This window comes from Columba livia, chromosome 1, assembly GCF_036013475.1.
Source record: "Columba livia isolate bColLiv1 breed racing homer chromosome 1, bColLiv1.pat.W.v2, whole genome shotgun sequence".
Classification (NCBI taxonomy): Eukaryota; Metazoa; Chordata; class Aves; order Columbiformes; family Columbidae; genus Columba; species Columba livia.
The window spans coordinates 19,030,876-19,055,455 of NC_088602.1; the positions used below are offsets into that span (position 1 = coordinate 19,030,876).

Consider the following 24,580-nt stretch of genomic DNA (forward strand, 5'->3'; position numbering starts at 1 on the left):
CACAACACGATGCAGCCACAGTGGTCTGTGAATAGAGCACCACTGTTGTCCTGGCCCAGCTCCCGAAGTTTGCTTTAAGAATTAGCTTGATCAACGACTAGTAAATCAAGAACTTCTGCATCATAGGCTGTTGAGCAGGGCAGATAAAACCGGAGAACGATTTTGGCAGAGCCAGGAATTAAACTTGCTTCTCCAAAAGCTTCCTCCTCTTTATTCAGCTAGAAATGACATGCAAAATGTATAACAAAAATATCACAGGATGTGTTAATTCTGTAATCTAAAGGTTATGTCACTTGGTGGGAGATGGAAAATAAAACATTCATAAGGCAAAGAGGCCTAACTTGTGCAATTGATATAAAATTGTTCAGTAAAACACATACACATAGAGCAGACTGCAAATATCACTGTATTGACATAACATGCCCACTGGGCCCAGCAACTGAAATGGCAACCAAGCTATGAAGAGCACTCTGTCCTGGAATTTAAGGGGAGAAATAAAGAGAGATTCAACCATGAGCAGCTAGTACTCAATAAAGAGCAATGTTAGAGAGGCTATTTAGATAAAAGGGAAAAGTGTCACCTTTCCTGAAAGAGAGATGTCTTTATTACCTTCGATCTGGAAGGGCACTTTATGATCATTAAGAAGTCTCTTGTTTTCATAAAAGAGAATAAAAAAAATAAAATAGAAATAAGCAATAAACCTCTGAATATTTCTGCAAAAATAACCAGAGGTAAACAAAATAATTCCCAACACCCCAGGATTCTGAAATCATGCTGGACCTAGAAATAGATGAGAAAAATACACAGACATATATCTTCCTCAGTGGTTTTGATTTTTGCATTCAGGCACAAACAGAATTTGATGTGCTAAAATACAGAGAGGGGAAACATGTACAGTCAGCTTACATCTATCTCAGCTGGCCTCAAGTGATGCTGAAAAGCCAGTTGGCAAGACTTTCCTCCATTTTGTAACCTCTTGTTGAGAGAACGCAGAAAAGTACCTGACCATTTATCTAAATAAAAAAATGAAGGTTTAACCTTTTTCCTGCTGTTGCATAATACACTCGCTGTGCTTGAATGCGTGTTGCTTTGTAAATCCATCTAAGAAGCTGGAATTTCTGTGCGAAGTTCCAATTATAAGCAAACCACTTACTGTAAACATGCTTCTGTGCAGTTTGTTGAAGGATTTGCAAACGGATTTTTTTCTTTTTATTTTTTGCTGTGCTGGGCAATATGAGTGAGTGAGATCAGCAGAACAGCCCTCAGTTATTTTTATGCTTATTCTGCGATATTTCTCAGGAGCAATAATTTACAGGTGTTGTGAACTGGCCCCCTTCACTGAGGCTTTGGCTGTTTATTTACTCATGATGACGTTTAGCTAATTTTGTTCTCTTCAATACTGGACCCTGTAACCGCAATGATCCAGTGGTGATTCATACACATCCTGTATTTCTTTTTCTGGATTACAGTGCTTTACGGTGCCTTGGTCTCTAAACAGCACAGGCAGAAGTAAAAATGTTATGTAAGAGCTTCTACTGATATGGACCCGTCTCTATTTTTTATTTTTTTTGTACAGCTGGGTTGCTGAAGTTAATGCTAAGGTACAAGATTATAGATGCTTTAGGCCATCACACAGTCTTTTTGGTTTAGTTTATTAGGAAGGCAAGTGAACCTCTGACCTGGAACAGTAATATCTGTCCAGCAAGGAGGAAATACATGACATGGTACTGCATGTGCTGCTCAGTGCCTGGCACACCTATTCCAGCTCTCTCCTTCTGTGCCGTGCAGACAGGCAATTTTCCCTCAGTTCATGCCAGAGTTGTTTAAACTTACATTCAAATGTGCAATTCTTTTCCATCAAAGGAAACAATAGTAATAATGTGGCCAAATAACATCCTTAAAGCCTTGTATTTGTTGTTTAGGATGAGTGCACTTCCAAAGAAGAGTGTCTTCAGGACAGTAAAACACGCTGAATGCGTATCTAATCTCCCTTTAATGCCTCCTTTGCCTTACATTGTGGAAAGTCCATTTTGCTCACTCCTGGATGTCTGACTCCCCAAGACAGCTGTTAGCTTTTGAACTTCTGTCTTCTTTTGATGTGCAGTTCATATCTGGGTCAGAAAGAAGGATGGAGATCTATTGGGAAGGACAGAGAAGTCTGGTCTGGCCAAGTCTCACAGCCATTCAAAGAAGCTTTGTTATTTTAAAGCAAAGTTATTAAACTATTAAACTATATTTATATAACATTATCAGAATATATGAATCTGTTAGCTGAACTCATTAATTACAAGATAAAATGTTATTTCTGTGACACCAAACACCAAGACAACAGGAATCTCTTCCTCTCCAAACACAGCGTGCTCCCCACCTCTTCCTCCCTGGTGAGGCTGTCAGACCCAAGCATGACCTGCCCCTGCCACCACCTCCACTTCTCCCACCCCCAGCAGCCAGGGAGATGCTGCTGGAACAGGGAACGCGCTGGCCACCTCGGTGGTGCCACATGCGGCAAAAGAGATGGGGTAAATGGGGTGTCCTCAGTGCCAAAATGAGTCTGCATGAGGAAACCTTCCGCTGATCCTTGTGAAGTGCAGAGGAGAAATCTCTGAGCGAGTGACACAGAGTATGTCAAGGTGTCTGATCATTTCCAGTTTTTCCTGAAACAAAGGCTTCTACCATATGTTCCACAATGCTACAATGGGTTTTGATTAAGTTTGCTTGCCATTAGGTTTCCAATTTTTTTTTTCCTTTTGTGGTTTGCAGCATGTACTTGTTTTTTTATGACCCTATTGCACATGTGCTCGAGTGTTCTGGCTTGTGCACAGACTTTTTCTGCAATTGCTTATTCTGTGATTCTTCTTTGCAGAGCTGCAAGCTCACATTAATGTCAATGAGTATCCTGACATATTTGCATTTTGTGATTTAAATACGAATGAACAGATCCTCTTACTGATGTGCTCAGAGACAGTGGTGAGGGGTGTGGTATGGCAACCTGGGTGATCCAGATTTGTTATGACATTCTTCCTAAATTATTGAATCCATCTTGCTCTATGCTAATTAGGTCTCTCTGGTGATAAAACCAGACCTGGCAGAAAATGGGAACTTAATTAACTTTCATGAAACATTTAGACAATAATAGACCTATGAACAATTAGTAACCTGCAGTTACAATGCACAATCTCATTTATTTTTAAGTTGTTGTAAAATTAGTGGATAAATGAACAATACATGCAATATATTTGGATTGAAGTAATATGCAATATGTCGTGGCTTTTTTACAGTTAAAAAATGGTTTGCATCATCTCTATTATGAAGATTATGGCATAATATGAAAATAAACACGTGTCCCCTAATGACTCAAAATTGATTGAGTTATTGAGAAGTTTGTATGGGATTTTATTTGATCCAATTTTATTAAATATTTTCCTTAATGATCTTGAAGAGAGAGGAAGCTGCATGATAATGAAACTAGCAGCATTACTGAGACCAGAGAATACATGCAGAAAATAAATGCTACAAAGGGATCTAGACCAATAGAAACCTGAGCAGAGAAAAGCAAATTAAAATAAAACTCAAGAAATACTAAGTAGTAAATACAAAGACCAGTGATCTGCAAGAGCAGAAGCTGTGTATGAACTGAAGAGAATTCAGAAAAAGAGGGGAAAATTGTTTGATGTCTGTAGAAATGAGTGCCAAGGAAAGATCGAAATGGCAATTCACCTGCCCTGCTTTGTGATGGAAAGAGCTGGGGCCAAGGCTGTTATATTCTTATGTGTTGGTTCATGGGAAACCTGTGTTGGAGTTTGGAAGGGAGCTTTACCGGGATAATGTGAGAGCTGTGCATCTTGCCTGCCGACACGTTTCTGCAAACTGCTTAAATGCTCCACAGGAATTGCACTTCGGTACAAGCCTTGCATTGAGGTGTCTAGGGGGGAAGAGCAGGCGCTTGTCTGTGAAGGTTTAAGAGGAATGAGCTGAAAGGATCAAATGTAGCACCAGCAAGACCAAATTCCAGCCTGTCAGAATCAGCCCAGTTGTTTCAAGAGCAATGCGAAGAGCAAATGAGCAAGAGAACCAAACTAAAACCTCAAATCCAAATGCTCCACAACTGTACAGACTTTGTGCTCGCTTTCATCATAAAGAGAGAATTTACACACTGGATGTGAGCATTCCCCAAGTGTTGGTGAAGATCTCATCTTGATTTTCCTCCCCACCTTACAGTTCCAGGATCTCTCTAACTGAGTAGTGCTGGGTTTCATGCTCTTTTTTAATGCACTGTCTTCACAAGTCCAGTTCTCTTCCACCCCTCCAGTCGGCCAAGGTCAGCAAACCTGCTCTCCAGAGGAATCTGGCTGAGCACACTGCTGATGTGGCACTGCAGTATATCAGGCCTGGTCCTGACCTGGACCACAAATGAGCATTAGCAGGGAATAAAAACAGAAGTGAGCTCTTTTTCTACCCTGTATCAGCAGAGTGTCATTGCATGTTTTTTGACTTTGGTTTAAAAATCAATGAAGTAGGATGTTTCTGTCATTACTGCAATCAAGAACTGGTGTCAAACTGGGATTTTTTGTTTGCGTCTCCTTTTATCCGTTACTCTGCAGACAGGCTACCAGGTCTGCCCAGTCTTCATGTGCTGCAGTTCAGCTCCAGATGGTACCAGGCAACAGCAGCTGGGGACAGCCTCAGAGCTGCTCCAAGGTTCAACCAGTGCAGTGGGGATGTCTGTTTGCTGTGTAAAAGAACATAAATTATTTGGATTCACATTCGTCTTTAAAAACCTTTCTTTAAATAGAATTAAAAAGATAATTACAATATGATTCACAGTAACGGCAAGCCTCTTTGGTTGGCCAAGGAGAAAAAAGGAGGGGACAGGAGGAAGAGATGTCAGATGTTCAGTTCCTGACTCATTACCCAGGTGTGACAGGTACTGTGGGTGGGACCCTGTGTGAGCCGTTTCAGTGCCTGCTATGGGCTTGAAGCTCAAAACCAGAGACAAGTGCTTCAGCTTGCCTTGTAGGCAGGGCTGCCTTTGGCAGCTGCTGCTGCCTGTGGTTGGAGCACGGGCAGAAAGTGTCCCCACTGTCCCAAGGCAGAGCCAGGGCCTGGCTGTGCTGCCTGCTAAACAGATACAATTGCTGGCCACCCATTTGAACCCAGGTGCCAGTGTCTATTTTAGGCTCTGTAGTGGTTGGATCAAATGCAACCCTTTATTTCTGTGCCTCTGACAAATCAAGGCGATATTCTTGCTTGACCCTAGGCTGGGAGTTGTCCTCTACTGCTTCCCAGAGGGAGGCTCTGTACCCATTAGGAACAGGATATATAATATTAAAAAAAAGCCTAATATAAGAACTTGCTACATGCCCTACATTAAAGACTTTTTTACAGTATTTTATTTCATCTTGTGAGAACTGTGTCTTCCAGAAAGTAGCTCAGAGATTGACTTGTGCATTAAAGCCTCATGCCCTGCTGTCATTGCACATAAATCTAATTAAATTAAAGGTTCAGATTAACCAACACAAAGGTCTCCTCTGTAGGACTCAGTCCCACGCTTTCTGTTGTATCTCATTCCATCAATTTATTCAGTGTCATGTCTCATTACTCTGCATCACTCACTACGCTCTGAACAAGGAGACGCAAATCGTTCCTGCAGTGCCCTGGCACTACCACAGCAAACAGCACTTGAGGGCATCGACAGCTCACTCCCAGCACTGTAATGGCACCTCTGCAAAAAAATTCAGATCAGAATTGTTTGCTGGGACTACGTGAGAGAATTTGCTAATACACTTCTCTAGGAAGGCACTTACTGCAGGACAGAACTGAGAGTGTGAGAGCATTGTCAAATGCTTTTTTCTCTATAATAAGCTGACTGAACTAAAACTTTACCCTGGAAAATGCTCTGTGCATTCACTTTGTATTTTACCTTGTATCAAAATTGCCACTTTGGGGAATGGACATTGAATATGTATACTTTTAAACTTAAAATAATTACTTGTTATTTCCAAATAAACCTACAATTTCTGCTATTCTTGAGCTGGACTGAGATGAGCTGAGAATTCTGTTCCATCAGCTTACTTGATTGCACCATCATATTTTCTGTATTTTTGTTCCATTTTTTACTAACTGTTGTATTGTGATGTCAGTCGTGTGACAGCTTGAACTTTCCATTCTTTAAGCAGACTTCCAGGTCTTTCATGAACATTTTGTCAGTAGGTCTTGTGTTCGACCTTTATTCATGCAGACAAACTCAATAACCTGAGTGTTTCCATTCTTTTGGTTGCCTGTGCTTTGAGAGTTCATGTAATGGTGTCTATTGAGCTGTATCTGAAAATAAAGTCCTATAATGTCACAGGTGCACACTGAGGGAGGGAGGCTGGGATTTATATTCTCAGGTGTGTAGATATACATCTGAGTTGCTATCCATAAACAGGTAAAAATGATCACATGTGCAAGTGATAAGCTGTATTCTTGCAGTAAGCAAACAAACAAATAAATAAATTGATCTGCCCTAACTGCATCTGAATCTAAATATAAGTATATAAATATAACAAATATTATGTTGTTGAAACTACAATAAGATAGAACACACCAAACAATGATATTTGAACAGAATACCAAAGGGCATATGAAGCGAAACTTTGCTCAGCCTCATTGAGATGTCTGTTGCAGCACTGTGTCCTCTCTCAGATACCATTCTACAACTTTGAGGTAGAACACCTGGAAAGAAGTCAAGGGAGAAGTACGAAAATGTCAGAAACCTTAATCCGTGGACATGAAGGCTGAAAGAACCAAGTTGGATGGAAGGAATTAGAGAAGTTACTGAAGTGAGACACAATAATCTTCAAATATGTAAAACAGAACTGCACAGAAGGCAGTTGAATGTTCTCCATATCCATTACAAAGATGAAGTAATTGGCTTAAATTCCAACAAGGGAGATTTAACTTAAACATTAGGCTACATTTGCTATCAGTGCAGCTAGCTAAGCTCTGGAGCTGACTGCTGGGGAGCCTGGGGTTTCTTCATCACCAGAGCCTTTTATGAACAGGTGAATGGATACAAGGCTGACACAGACAGAGCTGAGCTGGTCCTACCTTGTGCATCGTGATGAGCCAGATGACCTCTAAACTTTTTCTAGCCTGCTTTTCTTTGGTCCCTATGAAAATTCTGAAAATGCTCATTGCTGTCTAATGAGGGCAGCAGTGAGAAACCATTCCTTGGTGATGATTTGTTTGGGACACTCTTACTGCAAAAGCTAGAAACTTGTACATTCAGGTTTGTACTTTGCACTTTTATGGATGAGGAAGAAACGGAGCAAAGGTAGAGTATGGGCTACAGTTTATTTAGCTGTGGAGTCTCTTAGCTACCTTGTCTAGCTAAACACAGTCAAAATGTCAGTACAGGTTCCAGCTCTCTGATTTCTCTCAATCAGAAATGCAACTTGCTTCTGCCAGCTGGGTCCCTTCCTTTTGATTGATAAAACAGCACTGAGCTGTTCATCATTTTTCTTTGCTGCTCAGTGCAGAGAAGCAGCTCATTTAAATTCTTTGGCGTGGTTATTTTGCAAGAAGTGCTATAGAAATGCAAATCATTGTTGCTGGTTAATGAAATACCTTTCAGCAAGTAACAGTATCTTTTGGCTATCCAACATGTCTTTTGTTGCCTCATCTTTTCAATGATTCTTGAAAAAATTGAGGTTTTTACAATTCTTTTCCCTTCTGATGACTTCTTAGTTGTCTTCTGTTGTTTGCCAGGTGCTGGAGCTGACTGAATTATTTATTTGGAATATATAATCTGATGAATGTGCCAGCTTCTATTTGAATATAGTTTTGAATCAGCAGGGATTTCTGCAAATGTGGCTGGTATTTATAAGAGATTTCTAGATAGTTTGGAGGAACCTGCTGATGGCTGGTAAGCCTCAACAATTCATTATTCAGATGGTGTAACTGAGCTGTTAGACGACAGTGTTCCTATTCCCTGACTAGGCAATTGAAAGATTTTAAACAGGTAAATTGTGAATAACAAATGAAGAGTAATAGTCTTGTGTGCAGCAGAACCCTTCTCTATGAAGGGAAACAAAACAGCTTTCATCCTATTAGCAAAATCCCATTTGTGTCCATGTTAGCAGACATAAGTATACATTAATGCCTATAAAAGCCATTTTGCATTCAGGTGCTGGCTGCCCTGGTTTTGATCCAGAGGCAGCAGAAGAGGGACCATCTCCCCCTTCAGATTCCCTCCTGCTCTCTCTGAGGGGCTGATGAAGCTGAGATGCAGATGGAAGCTTTATGGTACGTTAGCCCCTCTCCTACCATGGGCAAATTTGTTAGTGATACCAAGGCTGCTTCAGAGCCTACAAAAAGCGTTCACATTGGTTTAGGGGGGTGGTTCCCAGGAATTTAGAGTCATTTTCCCCAGCATGCTCAAAACATCTGCATGGGCCCAGCAGATGTGATGTGGGGTCTAGGGTAGGGCCACAGCCTTCAGGAGTAGCAGTTGATCACCAGGGGACAACTTGCAGTGCCTACAGTGGTGGGAAATGCTTGTGACCGGACTACTGAGGCTGCTTTTTGATGGCTGGGGGACTGTAAGGGACGCATCCTATAGTGTATCATCTCAGCAATGAACATGCTCGGAGTGATCCTTGCTATCTCCTGCAAGAAAGCAGACAGCAAAACTTAGATCAGCGCTTGCTAGTCAAAATTCATTTGCTCACAATGAAGCACCAGTGATATCTCAGCTAAACTTTTAGAAAGCTCCTTGTCCCATTGCGAACTCTGCACACTGGATGCCACTCCACACAACATCTGTTACAATATGTTCTCCTGGCACCTCTGCTTTCTCAGCATCTTCTGGTTTCCATGTACTTACACTTTGTCTTTGATAGATATAAACAAAAAGTGTGGATCTTTTTATACTGATTTCAAACATAGTCAGCATTTCCACGCTAGCATTAGTAATATATCTATTACAAACAATCATTGTTCTTTCTGCCTAGGAGATACAGGAATCTTTGTCTTTATCACAGTGCAAAAACTTCAGTTTTCTTACTATCTGCGCCGTTGATTTCCCATGATTCATATCCTCTGGTTGTTATGGAAAAAATGAAGCTTTCAGTACTTTTGCATATTTTGCGATACAGCAAATTTTTCCAGACTTTGATGAAGGAAGACAGGGTTCCTTCATTCTTTCCTAGTTTCTCTGGGTCAGCTTCCTTGCTGAAAGAAATATAATTTCTGTTTCCAAATATTGAATGAAAATATATCCTCTACCTTTTTTCTATTACTATGTTTGTTTGCATCCTGTTTTTAATTATTGAGTTATTTGGTTTGCTGCTTTTGGAAATAGCCTGTATTTGTCAGTAACTTTTTGTACTGATTATACCATTGCATTCTTTGAACAAGAAATCAGAAAAAAGAGTGCCCTGCCATTAGTAAACTGAAGCTCACTTAGGATGTCCTGCCACAGAAAATCATATCTTCCCTTGGCAAGCTTTACCAAATTATTAGAATACTGGAAGATGTTTTGGTCTTTTTATTGTTCAAGGATTAGTGAAATGAAGAGTTGGCCATGCACTAGCTCACCCTGCCCAGCAGCAACAGCAAGGCTAACCCTAATTGTTAATCTTGGCTGTGTAAGAATTCCTTGATTTGTATTTTTGCAAACTGCATATTTTCCAGTGTGATCAGAGATATACCAGGCATGGATCAACAGCTCTCGGCCACTCCAGGTAACTTTTATGTCATTGTGCTCCATCTGGGCCATCCCAGAGCTGTTGCTGTGAGGAGAACTGAAGGTTTGAATCTCTCAGACCAAAGAGGACATGGTCTCTTGTCTCCATCACCCTAATTGATGACCCTTTTTCCCATAGGGAATGTTATGATTGCCTTGGTCTAGTTTGGGGCTGTAGGTTGTGACACCTGGTCTCCCATACATACCTCACTCAGGGTGCAAGGATGGGGTATCAGCTCTGGAGAGAACAGAAATACCAGGCCTGGTCCTCAGCAGTATTCCTCTTTGGCTGATTTAGCCATCCCACATGTCAGGTGCTGGCTCATGGAAGTCCCTTGCAGTCTCCTCTACCTCCTCCATTGGTCTCTCCTGACTGCAGATGCCTTGTATTTAGGTGTGGCAAAGAGGAATGTGGCAGTGCCAAAGTCCTTCTGTAGGTATAGCTCTTAGAACTTACTTGAGTTTAATTATGTAGGTTTTTTTTTTTCCCCATACAGCTTAATTTAAATGCATGATAGCTTTTATTTTTGTGTTCATGTAAATCTGTGCATGTTCAGCTTCTAGTTTGCATCCATTTCCCACAAACCCAGTAGGAAGTGTAGGCAGCTTTCTTCCAGCCACGCTGAATTTCAAGTGTTTCCGTATCATTTGCTTCTACTCATGATAATGATTCAGATTTTTTTTTAATGTTGATTTATGGCTGTTTTCTGCAAGTAGCCTAGGTGAACTTGAATGGAAGGAAGCTCTTAGATCTTGTATTTGATTCTTGGAAATAGAATTGTAATTATCAGTTTGGGAAATAAATGGGAAATTTTTTAAATGACTCTCACTGATGACACACTCTCAGCATAAAATATCCTGCTCTGAGGGAACCTCCTGCCTTGCTGGAACATAGCTCCCCTGTGAACTTGGCCACCAGCACCAGGAACACATAACTAACAAATGAAAGTAACTGAATGTTAGATGGCCATGGCTGCACACTTAGGTGCTGTCATTTCATCTTAGTCAAGAAACAAATGGCCTCGAAATGAGATGCCTGAATCCAGGATCAACACTCACCACTGGCAAACCTTGATTTCTATCTATAGGCTTGCAGTGTGAGTAATCTGTTAGATTAAAACCATATTTTTTTAGGAAATAGAGGGTAAGAAGTTCATGTTAAAACAAGATTTTAAGTGAGAAGGGAAAGGTGAGGTGACATCTGCAGTGGGAAAGCTGTGTTTATTAACTCTGACACTCTGATTGTAATCTGAAAATACAAAATTGGGGCTGCAGTGACTGTGCTTTTTTTTTTCCTTTTCACTTTTTGATAGATCTTGGTGAAAAAAGCAAGCAAACAGCTCAAATCATAGGAGCAGGCAGCTGAGTGTGAATGTAGTGGTTTCTGAGCGTGAATTGATGGGCTTCACTCAGTACCTTCAGCTTGTTACTATTACCTGTGCTTTACAGACAAGAGGCACAGTGCTGCCATTCCACAATTATTTCTGCCTTTAGTAGGGAATTTGATTTATTTTACTTCTCCTGTCAATTAGGATTTTGACTTTCAGGTGTTGGGCAATCGTGTCTTCAGGAATTTCCTAGAAATGATTCTTTTCTTTGGGTTGTAACATAATTCTTAACACTTGGGGGAATTGCAGCATTCTGTAAGCTATTTGACTTACATTTTCCCCTGTAATGTGCTAAACAATAGCCAAGAAAACAGAATCACTGTTTTTCCTTCATGCTTTTCCTTTCCTAGCTATCCAGGCTTTGCCAAGCTCAGTGCACATAGCTGTATTTAATTTAAACACAATGCAAATGCAGATGCACATAAAAGATCAGCAGAATTAATTAGGCTCGGAGTGCTGGGAGAGCCATTGGGAAGGTTCTCACCAGGCTGATACTCCCTGTCAGCATTTCCTACACACTCTGCTGGGTCTGTAAGCTCTGTATGACATCTGACTCAAGCACTCCTCTAATTTATAGCATTGACAATTAAATGACAGTTCTCCAGACTCTGCCTGAGGGAATAGAGCTATAATAGGCTTTAGAGGTAAAGTTACTGTATTGCAGGATTAATTTTGTATAAAACACTAATGTTAACACATTGATGCCCTTCAGCACATATAGTTATTCAATAAGTTAAAGGTTTTTATGATATTCTCCTTGACATTTAATAGCATCCTTTAATAAGTTAATGTTCCCATGCGGATGTTTTTCTGCTGGCATCTAGCAATTCGAAGTAGCTCTAATTTGCAGGTGTTCTTTGCTGTGTTTGTGATGAACTAATAAAATTAATCCATCAAAGGCTCCAAACACATTGGAGGGTTGAATGGTTTTTTGATTTCTGTAATCACTTATTTTAATGGCCGACAAACCAGAGCTGAAACAACATTTGGTTTTAGTTCAGAGAGTAGTGATTATATAACTGTTTTGTTGGTGATTTGAGCAGTGGTCACTGTTGTTCTTTATGCATCTATAGCTTAGCTAATTCACTGGGACCATTTCACCCATTACTCTGAACATCCTCTAAAATTTAGTGAACTGAAACAGTTTGGTACGTACAGAACTGTTACGTGATTCTGCAGCTGATAATGGAAGAAGAATTTAGGACAGAGTGATATTCCTATGATAGTATGGCAAGATCTGCCAAGGTGCTTAACAGAAAGAGAGCCTTGGTGCAAAATGTTATGTATTTGTCTGGGAGGAGGGTAGGAGGTGTAAAAGGAAAGCTGTAGCTGGGACCTTTTTCTTTATTCATAGAATCATAGAATCATTTCAGTTGGCAGAAACCTTCAGGATCATTGAGTCCAAGCACAACCTAACTTAACTCTAGTAATAAACCATATGCCTAAGAACCTCGTGTAATTGCTTTATTCAGTTAAAAACATGAACAAAAAGTGATATTTGATAAAAAGGTACTGTCCCCCATTTGTGTGGCAGACTACAAGCTGGAAGAGGAAAATGCTGTTGCTGCTGCTGCCCCACAGTTCTGTGCAGGAGAGGACAGGTTGAGGTTCTCCATGCGAGCCCCACTGCTCATGTTTGCATCAGGCAAGTATTGCATATTACCTCACTTCTTGCTTTTAAGCAGTTTCTGCCCAGCAGTCAGATTGCAAGTCGCTTTTCTGAGTGCCTGGATTGTGCTGCAGTGATGGAGTCTCTGCTGATTTCTTGTGAAAGACACCAGCTCTCAAGCCGGTATTTGTCACTCGACTCATGTCTCAGGAACACTCATCACCGCATCGCTGTTGTGTGTCAACATGTGGGGTAAGCTGTCTCCAAGATGCTCTGTCCCCCAGCACTGGTGTGTCTGGTAATAGGAAGTACTGATGAGATGGAACCATACTTTATAGTGGCTGATGGCAAGTATCCAAAGGAAGAGTTAAGGATTTCGCCTTTGTTCTTTTCATGTCCTTTCATCTGGCACAAATGTGACAAAAGGTCCTTGACAGGGTCAGAGGGGCTACTTTTAAGACACCAGATTCTGCAGCCTGGAGAAGTTTGCGGTTGGAATTGGCTAGAGTGTGGTCTGACTGACATTTCTTTGGCCTCTTTCTGTTTAATTCCCACATGCTTTACTTTGATTACACTACGCTGTTCCTGTTCAAATGAAAATGCATTGAATATCTCTTGTGCCAGCCCAGAGCAACACCTGCAAAAAAACTCTGCTGTGGGAAGGGGGCAACACCTTTAATAAAAAAAACTTTCCCATTCTGGGGCTTTATCCTGAGGTTCAGATTTGCTTGCCAGATTTAAGCAGCACTAACTCCTGTTTGAGCTATGCAAATAGCATCAGGGCCAAATGATCTTTCCCAGCATTTATTAATTTTTGTTCTATTTCTAACTATTGATTTTTGCAGTCAAATACCACGTGTGGCCTTTTGTCCAGTCAGCACTGCCCCACAATCAAGTCGTTCATTAAAATTCATTGTTGCAATGCCAAAAAATGAAACGTAGTTCTTTATCTGAAGTCAAACATTTTGGTGATATAACCTTCCCGGTCAAATTCATTCTTCCTGTTGGGGACAGCAGGAATGGGTGCCAACAATTTAAGTCTATTTCAATTTGCTTTAGTTGGATGTATAATTATTTTTCTACATCTAATCAATCCCCATACTGTAATTGCAATTATCAAATAATGGAAAGACTGTTCAGAAATTTTGGAAAGCAAGATCTTGTTAAGATTTTGTTAAAGAAAAGTCTCTAAATGGTTTCAATTTGTTTTCATTTCGCCCCAGAGGATTTTTACTTCCCACCATCCTAAGTCAAAGGGTAAAATGCACAAAGGCAATTGTTAAAGATAAATATCTTCAGGATGATTCATAACATTCAGGGAAAGGCATATTCTTCTCTGATTCAAAACATTCCCCAATGTCTTTTAGTTGCACAGTAAGCACAGGCTCTTAGACTGTGACTGCAGCTGTCAGGGCATAAGAAGGGAAAACCTGTTGACTTTGTCAGCAGTGGTTAGAGAGGGAGGTGCACAAGCCAGAGGGAAATGCCTGAGACCAGTTTCAAACAATGTGAGAACTTGCAAACATAAGTCACCTCCGTGGGGACGTAAAATCTGCTGGATCATAAGGGGACAATGTGTCACTCTTATTCATTGGACCATTGCTTTTATGTCTAGACACATTTGAGCACAGACCTTAGGCTTGAATGGCCTGACCAAGAAAAACATTAACAATAAAAACCCAAAGAGGTGGTGCTCAGCATTTTACCTGGTGCAGTAACATCCCACCCAGCTGAAGAAGGAAGCTGGCACCTCTTGGGGCTACTGTGGCAGATGGGGTCAGAATAAGGATTCTGCATTCTTATTTTATTTGTGATCAAGACTGGTTATATGTATATTTACAGGACAGCAGAACCTCTGGGCTGTAACGTCACCACAGGAACTTCCCAGAGGTGGGTAAGACCAACCAGGGAATGTGAGTGATGCGGAAGATGTGGTAAGAGAGCAGAGGATCAGCTGGGCATTCTCACAGACCCAGAGCAGAACTGCAAAGAAGGGCTGATAACATATTTGCAGCCTCAGACTGGCTGTCGTGTGGCTCAGAGCTTCTGCATATCCCTGGTGTGAATTTGGGTTTGGGTAAGTCATAATGCATCAACTGATCCTCTTGTAAAATGAACCCAACTGACTGAAGAGAAGGATGCTAAAAGCATTCAGTCTGTTGCTCTTGGAATATAAGGGGGGCCCAGTAAAGAAAATATCAGATGATATGAAGTGTGATAATACTGGTGTTTTCTGTGTGGTAATAATAATAATGCAGATCGCAATCCTGCCATCACCATCTCTATTTGATGTGGAATAATGAAGAAGCAAACAGAGAAAAATCCTGTCCATACAATTTGTATCACAGCCAGCAAATCAACTCAGAGATTCAGCCTCCATGACTTGACTACCCTGCAATGCATTTGTTAAAAGCTAGATCTGTCTGCATTTTTTGCGGCTACAAATTGACATTATTTTCCACATTTCCCCATGGATGTTGAGCTTCCAAATGTATCCCAACAAAACAGCAATTAACATCACCACAGACTGACTAATACCTGCCAAAAATTGCAAGAAGGATAACCTGCATCCAAATGTGTAGATAATAAACCTGTCACCATGGTAATCCTAAGCTCAAACAAGAGTTTTCTTATTCACAGTCAGGAAGACTAGAAAGAGAGTCTTAAAAGACGCGTCATCTGCATGGCAGAACTGAAAGAGAAAAGAGCAGTTAAATGAAGTTCTGTCTGCAGAGCAGAGAAGCCAGTTATCCATAACAATCTCATTGCCTGTAAGACGCAAAAGCAGGATTTGTGATGCTGTGAAATAATAACAAACAAGATGGGAGCAAAGGCAGAGTCTGGAGAAGACAAATCCTGCCATTAGACTGTGACTATGAAGTGGAACTGGGGAAAAAAGTGAACATGAGAGAAAAAAAATCATCCGTGAAGCCAGCAGCAAACAATCACCACAAATAGCTGCAGATGCTGGAAATGAGCTTCTAAGCAATTACCGAAGTAAATTAAGTGACGGTCAACATTCCTATCAGTGGTCTTAGAGGTTTTTTAGAGAGGGAATGGGAAACAAAAATCTTAGAAATTAAGAAAACCGAAATTTCATTTGAACTCTTTCCAGTGTAAGGCCTGGGTATTTCTTCAGAGCTTTGTATCTGGATTTGACTGGATCTGACCCCTTCCCCGGGCACTGGCCAACCCTGCTGCTCGGGGAAGCAGTGACACATTTGGGCTGGGGAACTGTGCAGATGTTTCCCATCTCTGTCAGTTCTTTTCACAGTGGGTTTAAAATGCAAATGTGAAAAGGTAAAAGATGCTCATAAACAGTATAGCCTTGTGGCAGCGTGGTGCCCCAATGGCTACCAATGGTGCACACTCCAGCCATTTTGACTGACTAGCATGCCCTTGGGCCTCAGGAACCTCTGCTAGTCTTCCTACATATCAAAGCACCCTCACATGTTGCCAGTTCCTTCTGGTTTCAGCACAAAGTGAAACAACATGAAAAAAAAAATTGATGCTTCACACTTCTGGTAGATGTCAACTCTATCAAGGGAATTTGGTCTGTTTATTTAAACTGTTTTGCCCCTCTGTCAAAACATGTGCTTTAGAGCTCCCCATCCCAGTCTATGGCTCATCTTGCAGTGTCCTCTGGGAGGTATGGTGGGGTTCTCAGTCTGGCCGTTTGGTGCGGGACAGGATCCCCATGGCTGTCAGCAGAGCTCCAGCCTGGGGACATGACATGGTCCCTTGCCTCATTGTAGAGAAGGAGCACCCCGGGAGCCTGCCATCTCTATACCTGTGCTCTGCTCACACCTCGTGGCAACATCTTTTGCTTTGGGACATGCGCTTTTTCGCTGCGCCCAAACTTCTTTCTTCAGGTTTCCACCTGAAGAAAAAATTGGGTTCAGAACAGCAGCCCACATACTGAGGAAATAATCTAATCAAAATCAAGACACCACCGCTGCACAGACCTGTGCTGTCTACTTATTAGTTTCCTGGTGTTTACAGTGTTTGGTTTGACCTATGCTATAAATCCTAACTGGCCTGGGGGCTGCCTGCCAGCAGTGCCTCTTTCCATGTGCTGCCTGTAGCAGAAGCACTCCCCAGAAGGTCTTGATACTATTAATCTCTCCTCAAGAGAAATTAAAAAGTCCTAAAGCTTTTCCTTGTCTCTAATCCTTTTGTTGTCTCTCTGTCACTCAATTCACTTTCCATGTGATTTTTGAGCTAGAGCTGACCAGAGTTGAAAGTAGTAGATAATGAAAAGATGCTCTGTTGGTTTACTTAATGGCATTAGGTTACGGAGGCCGTAGAGCATATGTGTTTATTTTCACTGATGGTCAGAACTGCAAAACCAAACAAAAAAGTCTGCCTGAATTAATCATAATATTTTTTTTTTTCCTGGTATTACAGCCAGGCTATCAACAACCGAGGAATCTCTCCTGTCCTGTATCTCAGCTGATTTGAGATATGATAGAAAACAAGCTTCCAGTATTGCTAATAATGCATAACATTTTAACAGCTACTGTGTTTCATCATAAATCTATGTATTTGCAGGGACAAGATAAGAGTCAGTGTGTGTGGTAAAATCACATAATCACTGTTTCTTTAAAATATTATGAGGCTTAGAGAGGCGAAATGTGCTGAGGATTAAAAAAAAAAAAAAAAAAGAAAGGTATTGTGGCTTTGAAAAGTTACTTTGCAAAGCATTGTTTCAGTTTTGCTTTCAATAATTTGTTGTGCAGGCTATGGAAAGGAATGTCTGGCAAACCAGTGAGCCACGACTTGCTCATCCAAACCAAGCAACCGTCTATCGATGTTAGAGCCCAGGAGAAATCATGCAAACCTGGTGACAGCAGCCAGGAAAGTGAAAGTGCTAGAGACAGCCTGGCTGTAGTGGGAGGGCAGCGGTCCCCAGCAACAGTCACTGGTCCCCAGCTTGCCCAGATTCAAGAGGGTTTTGCTTTCCATCCCTAGCCTTGCTGACTCCCATGGCACTATGCCATCCCTCGCCTTGCTCATCTCCCATTCTGCTGAGCATGGACAGCGATATTTATCTGCCGTGGATGTTTTATGGAAACAAAACACTGATCCTTGTCCTTCCAAGTCAATTGATAGACCTTCCATTGGTTTGGAAGGGAATTGTGCCAAGTCCTGAGCAGCCAGCATGTGTGGTGCATGCTGAAGAGGAGAACCAGAATGCTTCAAGTCTATTTGCTTTTGTTGTCTTACCCCAAGGCACCACAGTGGAGAATCAGTCCCTTTCCAAAGTGTGCTGGAGGTAGGAATGTAATTACTGTTGCCTTCAGAACGAAAAATCTTCTAAAAGCTTTTCCATTTCTGGGAACAATGGTCTGTGTCTCTCTAGGCTGATGATTAATGCATCTCCTTCTACATCCCTGTCACTTGATTCAGTCATTGCTCTTTCCTGGAATGTGTGTGCCTTTAGCTGTATGCAGAAAAAGTACAGAAAGCCTGGGCAGGCTCACCTGGCGCAGGCTGTAGGGGGCACCTCCAGGCTGTGTAAACACCTGAAGAGAACTTGCTCAAAACTGTTCACTTTTGGGATAAAGCTAAGATTATTATTATTTTTTTTAAGAATTTGACTGAGGGAGAGACATATATTATAGTTATCTGAGGGAATCTCAGAGGCGAGTGGGGCCTGAGCTTTGCTGTGCCTGGAAAAGTAGCAGTTTTAATGTGTAAGAAAAAATATTTTTTTGATCACTGAGCTTCTCAGAGAAATTCAAGGCAAAATACATAAAATCCTCAGTATTTTTGGCACCTAATCACTGTCAAGAAGTTTCTCACATTACTCATGTACAAATCTCATTTTGATCAGCTTTATGTTGTCTTTTTCACTGTCTTGCTGTCGATGGCTTCTCCACGTGGATTTGCTTGGGCTCTAGCAGCCTTCCTCTGTTGTCCTTCAGAGATTTTATTTCATAGAACGATCTCAGGATTAAATGCTGGTAATTATGCTTCTGAGGTCCTAATGGTACTGTGGGACATATGCAGACAGAAAGTCTGTACTGATTTTTCCTATGTCATGTATCTATTAGACCTGTCCTAGGAGCAGATGTTAGCTACAGGTTTGCACGAAGAGGTCATTTGTTGGGCTGTCGAGCCTTGTGAGCCTTTCCTAGGAATAACAACTTTATCACCATGACATTAGATGTGCCAAAAATGTTTATTAACACAATCACCTTCTGTCTGAGCAGTTATGCTCTATGAATAGAGAGACCAAAATTTACATTTTTGGTCTTAAAGCAGCTTTTATTTTGTATTAATGAAAGCTGCAACCAGCCTGCTCGCCTCCCATGTGAGAGATGTGTCCTCTGCCTGACAAGCTGCAGTGATGTTTGGGAACAAAACGGCTGCAAGCCTCTCTGCTGGGGTCAGAAAGATTGGGAACAGGCAAGTAAGTACACAGGCATCAAAAGCTTCACAGCATTCCTGTGCGTCCTCCACCACACAGGTATCTGACATGTAAAACAGTGTAATTATGTCCATGAGAGACACGGCAAATTATACTGCTACTTATTTTCTCTACATGAAGCCAAGTAAATTGCCTGGATGAAAAAAAATGTTGTGCACAATATATTAAAGGTAATTTTCTGTGTAAGCTGTAGCACAATGATTTGACTCTTAAAAATAAAACTGCTATTTGTTTTATTGGGTGTCTTGTACATATGAGAGAAACTAGAGGGATTTGTGATCTTTTATATGTAGAAAATGGCATCTTGGGAAGGGACCCACAGAGTGAAATCTCTCAGAATTAAATGAAATATCTCATGTGGAAAATCTGACCCTCTCACTCTGAGATCTGCCGTGTCTTCAAAGGCAGTGCTCCCAGGGATGGAAACCCACACAACAAAGCGTTAAATAAGCAATCTTTCGAATTTTCAAACATGACAACCACTTTCAGCTGCTTGGTGTAGCATGGAAAAAGGAAAATGGAGAGTGCAAAATCCAGCATCCTAGAACCCCTTTTTACCGATTTTTTCTCTCTCTTTGTCTGTGTGCAAATAGAACATACTTGTCCTCTGAACAGCAGAAGTCTGCAGATACCAACTAGAGCGTTTGTGCTCGAGGCAATAGACCTTATCATGAGCCGTCTGTTCATTAGGTGGAATTTTCTCTCTCAGCTGAATTAAGTATTACACATTATCCACAGGTGCCGTATAGTGTCACCTGGTGTTTGTGCTGGCCTAGGTGATGTCCTGCCAGTTCTGGTGGAGCCGAAACAGTGCTTTCTCTCCAGACTGTTCCAATGTCCCAAGCTGAGCAGCTTACACGTCTCATGTGGTTCCTAAATTCATATGCTTCCTAGACTCCTAAACAGCACCTAAACTAATTTTCTTTGATTTTTTTTTTCTCCTTGTGCTTTGTCCACAGTCAACAATTTCTCCAGGTCACAGGTATCACCTGGAAGTTGTTGGTTTTGTGCAGGCTGCCTTGACCATAATGTTTTTCTTAGAAACCTCACTATGTTGTTAGTCCCTCATGATTCCTGACAGTTTTTTCTTTTAGCAGACATGAACAATTGTTGTTCTTTCACATGCTTCTGTTCTTCCAAGTCTTCCTTCAGAAAGGATCTGTTAAAGGAATTTTCTCCCCTCAAAGAGTTGTACAAAGATCAAGCAGTGAAGTTTTCATGTTGCAGAAGTTTACCTAGGACGTTCCCAAGAGGTTTGGGACCTGCTTTACTTGTTACCATGAGATTGCATATGAACTCGCCAAACTCACCTTCTTCATTTTCAAAGGAAAATATTTCATTTCTACTCTGAGCATGATTTTCCAGCATATTGGTCTGTTCCACAGCCGATCTCCTTCCTATAGCAAGTCTGCTCCAAACGCTGTTGAAAGAAGCTTATGGAAGTATCTTTTGCTCTACTGTTTCTCTGATTTCATTGTAATCTTTTTGTGTCCTTCACATTTTCAAAGTACTGATTCAGATCACAACCTTGGTATCACTCTTAATGTGTTTGCTCAGACCTTGGAGAGGTGCTGTGATTTTTGTGGTAATATGAGCATAAATCTTGACAGGCAGGTCACCAGCAAAATTTTTGGAGGCTTATACTTCTAACTATGTTATTAACTATACTTACAGTGAAAGTTTAGTCTGATGACTCCTTTTCCTGAGGTGTGATTAAAACCAGATGTTTTGTACTAATTTGTATTGTATGTTGCTCATTTTAACTTTTACTCCCATTTCTTGTAAGAATTGACCCGAAATGAGAATAACTTACAGTAGAACATAAACTGCAATTCTTAGTGATTTTGCTATTTGACACAAAACTGTCTCCTCACTCTACTGCAAATCACTTATTTGCCTCGGGTCTTGAAAAAAAACAACAACTCTATTAACGCCTTCTACTTATCTGGGTCTCTGCCTGTCTCTTGTTCCAAGTCATTGTATATCGCTTGCTCCAATACTCTGTGTGTTTATAATGCCCACGGGAATGGAAAACCAGACAAGACATCGTAAACCAAATAGTTTCCTAATTAACACGTTTAATCTAAAACACTCCAGTATCTCAGCTTAGGGGAAGAAAGAGGAAGGAGGAATGTGCTATCCTTGAAAATGCTCTTCCTGTGTTTATCTTGAAGGCACAATTATTTGAATCTACGCGGAAACACGAGGGCATGATTGTATCAGAGTAACTAGTTGGTTTCTCTAACTTATACTTCTAGTCCTCTGCAACAGTTTGAAATGTGTCTTGCTGTACTCATATCCCTTTCAGTCACAGCTCCTTCTCTTTTCCACTGCACTTTGTTGCTTTCTTTTCAGCCTTTTAAGACCAAGCACTATTGTCCTCTTTGCTGCTGCTGAAGCACAGCAAGACTTTGAAACAGTCTCCATGACAATCAGAGATATGCAGCCTGGATCTTAATGGGGGAGATACATGACTGTGATTGCATCCTGTGAAGCAAGTATATGTATATGCTGGTGCTGGAGGATATGGGTTAAAATGTGCTCATTCCTCTCTCCTTTTACAATCCTGCATGATGGTCCAGGGAACCATCTTTGCTCTATGCATCCACCATAACCCCTTTTCTGGAGATGTTCCCCAGGACTGATTTTATCGGGTGTGAGGTTTAGAAAGGGATGATAAATATTAATGGATAAATTATTATAATACCTTAGAAAATGAAGCTGAAAGTGCAGTGCATAGAGATAAAAATGAAACACAGTATCTGGTTCTGAGATTTTGAGTTATATCAAAAAGGGAATTTATTCCCGCCTTTTAACTTCTTGTTACTTACGGAGCTGAACTCTGGAAACATTAATTCCTGCTTATTATGGCAGTATGTTGTGTTTTGTTCAGTGTCTTCATGTAAAATGAAGTTTTAAAATACAAGATGTGCTGGTTTTATGGACATCAATCGTGCATACAGAACAAAGTATTCAAATGCTACGATTTACAAAGTACTAGATGACTGTGGACCATTATTTTCTTTGTCTTAAGATGTACAAATAAGGGCAAATGCTGCAGAATGAAAATGAACATGAATTCTCTCTGATTAGTAGGATGTGACTTTTTTTCAGATTGTCCATGCTAATGTCTTTGCTCATATAAAAGTGATAAAACAGCTTTAGGCTGTTACTGTTTTAGTTATCACAAAATCTCCTTGTCAAGGCAAACTTCAGTCACATTAGGTTGAGATTCTTCTCATACCAGTTTCTTTGTATCACATTTGAGCCAACAAACATAATTAAAGCTTGTCCTGAATACTGGCCATTTGTATGTCAATTTTTAAAGGACCACATACAAACAACCATCTAAAGTTGTGAAGGTGAGAACTGTATAGCATGGCATATGGTGAATAAAATTGATAATATTGGAACAGTAATGAGAGCTATGTGATGCTCATGTATCTATTAATATCTGTAACCACATACACCCCCATATATTCTAAATATATGTACAGTAGCTCTAACTTTCAGCAAGTAAAATGAGAAGTCATAATGCAGTAGAATGGAAAGAATGTGAAATGAAAACAAAGGCAAAGCCACAATAAACCTGAAACTATCAGGGGGAACAAAAGGAAAAAAGATACTTATTAAAATTCATTCTATAAAAGGAAGATTGGGAATGTAGAGAGTTATTTCCAGTGAGAAAATGTTAGAGAGAAGCTTCTTGGGTTTTCTGCAGTGGATGAAATATCTGACCCTTCGTGTGTCCTGTGACCTTAAGTTTGCCTCTCAAGACAAAGGGAGCAAGATAGGATATTGTTTTAACATTTTAGGATGAAAAAAACCCATTTTCTTTATCTTTCTTAACATACCCTGCCAATGTTAGTCCTCACCCTTTAGAAAATTCTCTGTGTCTATTTTGACCCTGGCTCCGTCTAGATACTTCGGTCACCTTTTCTCATGTGCCATCCCTTATGCTTACTGACTTGTGCCAAACACTCTATAGGATTCCTCTATATGTATAATTTCCCTTTTCCACCAGCACATTCTCTTATAGATGTTAATATCATTCTGAGGTTTCATTCATTTATTTTCACCAGACTCCCATTCCTTATTTCGTTAAGAACACAACTTTACCTGTAAATTCTGCATCTTCTTTCATGCTGGAACTATGTTTAGAGAGAACCTCAATGATGTCTATGTGAGAAATATCCAGAAAAGCCTCTTGAGAGCTTGAAATAATTCTGATGCAGAAATTACTATAAGTACTGTACAGCTAAGAGGGGAATAGATCCTGTGGAAACAGGTCCTGCCGGGAGTGAGATTTGACCTTCACATTATAGCGTAGTATCTCAAATAAAGGATATGCACACCTGGCTCAAAGCCAAGAGAGCTGGCTGGGAGCAAGGCCAGGGCAATTGGAGGAAGAGCCAGGACACTAAGAACTGATGCCAAGGTACAACCAAAAGACTGAAGGAAATAGCAAGACTCAGCAACCCACGACTGGCATGGATCTCTAGCCAAGTCCAAGCTGTGTAGCTGTTATATCTATTATACCCATCATGAGATTGGTCCAGAGATAAAAGGCCTCTAGGTTCTGCTCACAAACCTTTTTGTAATGACTTTTTGTTCCTATTCCTGCCTCTATTTCCATTATTTTCTTGCTTGCTGATTGTACCTTTTCAATGTTTGTGTCACATTCATGGTCACTGCTCACCCTATAGATTTCTAATTTAATCACTCCTTGGGGGCCAGCTCCTCTAGTGCTCTCATTTGTGCTGTGGTTCTTTGAACTCCCCTGTGATCTGTGAAAATCTCACCAGAAATGAAGCAACAATTCACACATCCCAGTCTCACAGAGAATGGTTCTTTCTGCTCTGTGTTGCTGCATATACACATACAAATTGCATCAACCATTTCTGCCACCATATTTTTAGAACCTTGAAAGTGTCTTGCTGGGTTTTGTCCTCTTAGTCCTTATCAAGTTTCTGTCATCCAAGAACCTCCCACTTACAGAAACCATTTTCCATGCTAATTTTCCCTTCTCTTGTGCTGATGTCCTTCACTGTATTCTTCCAAGGTGATTCTTGTTTAGTTATTTTTGGCCCGTGTTACTAATTACTCTAATTCTTCTGTCCTGTATCTCTGGCCTCCTGTTTTTCTTGTCTCTTCTCAATTTAGTCAACCTTGAATTTCATTAATATGTTGTTTACTCCTCTTTCTGGCTCATTACTGGAAGTAAAAAATAAGGCAAGACCCAAGACCGATCCTTAAATATTTACCTGTTCTTTCTATAAATAGGTATTCTGCCATGTGTTCATCAGCCTTGTTCTGGTCTTTCATTCCAGACTTCAGACCAAATGAGTTTTTGCACAAGCACATTCAGCTGAGATTTTTAAGGATATTTTTGTGAAATGCAGGAAGCAACCTTCTATTCCTGT

The 24,580-nt window shown here is 40.7% G+C and overlaps 1 long non-coding RNA gene across 1 annotated transcript in view; it reads left to right on the forward strand.

Annotated features, from left to right (window-relative positions):
* Positions 1–12,856, forward strand: part of LOC135578332 (uncharacterized) — a 33,649-nt gene extending 20,793 nt beyond the window's left edge. The window contains exon 3 of the long non-coding RNA XR_010469835.1: positions 12,650–12,856. This is a non-coding gene — a long non-coding RNA (uncharacterized LOC135578332). The remainder of the gene's footprint in view (positions 1–12,649) is intronic.
* The last annotated feature ends 11,724 nt before the right edge of the window (positions 12,857–24,580 follow it).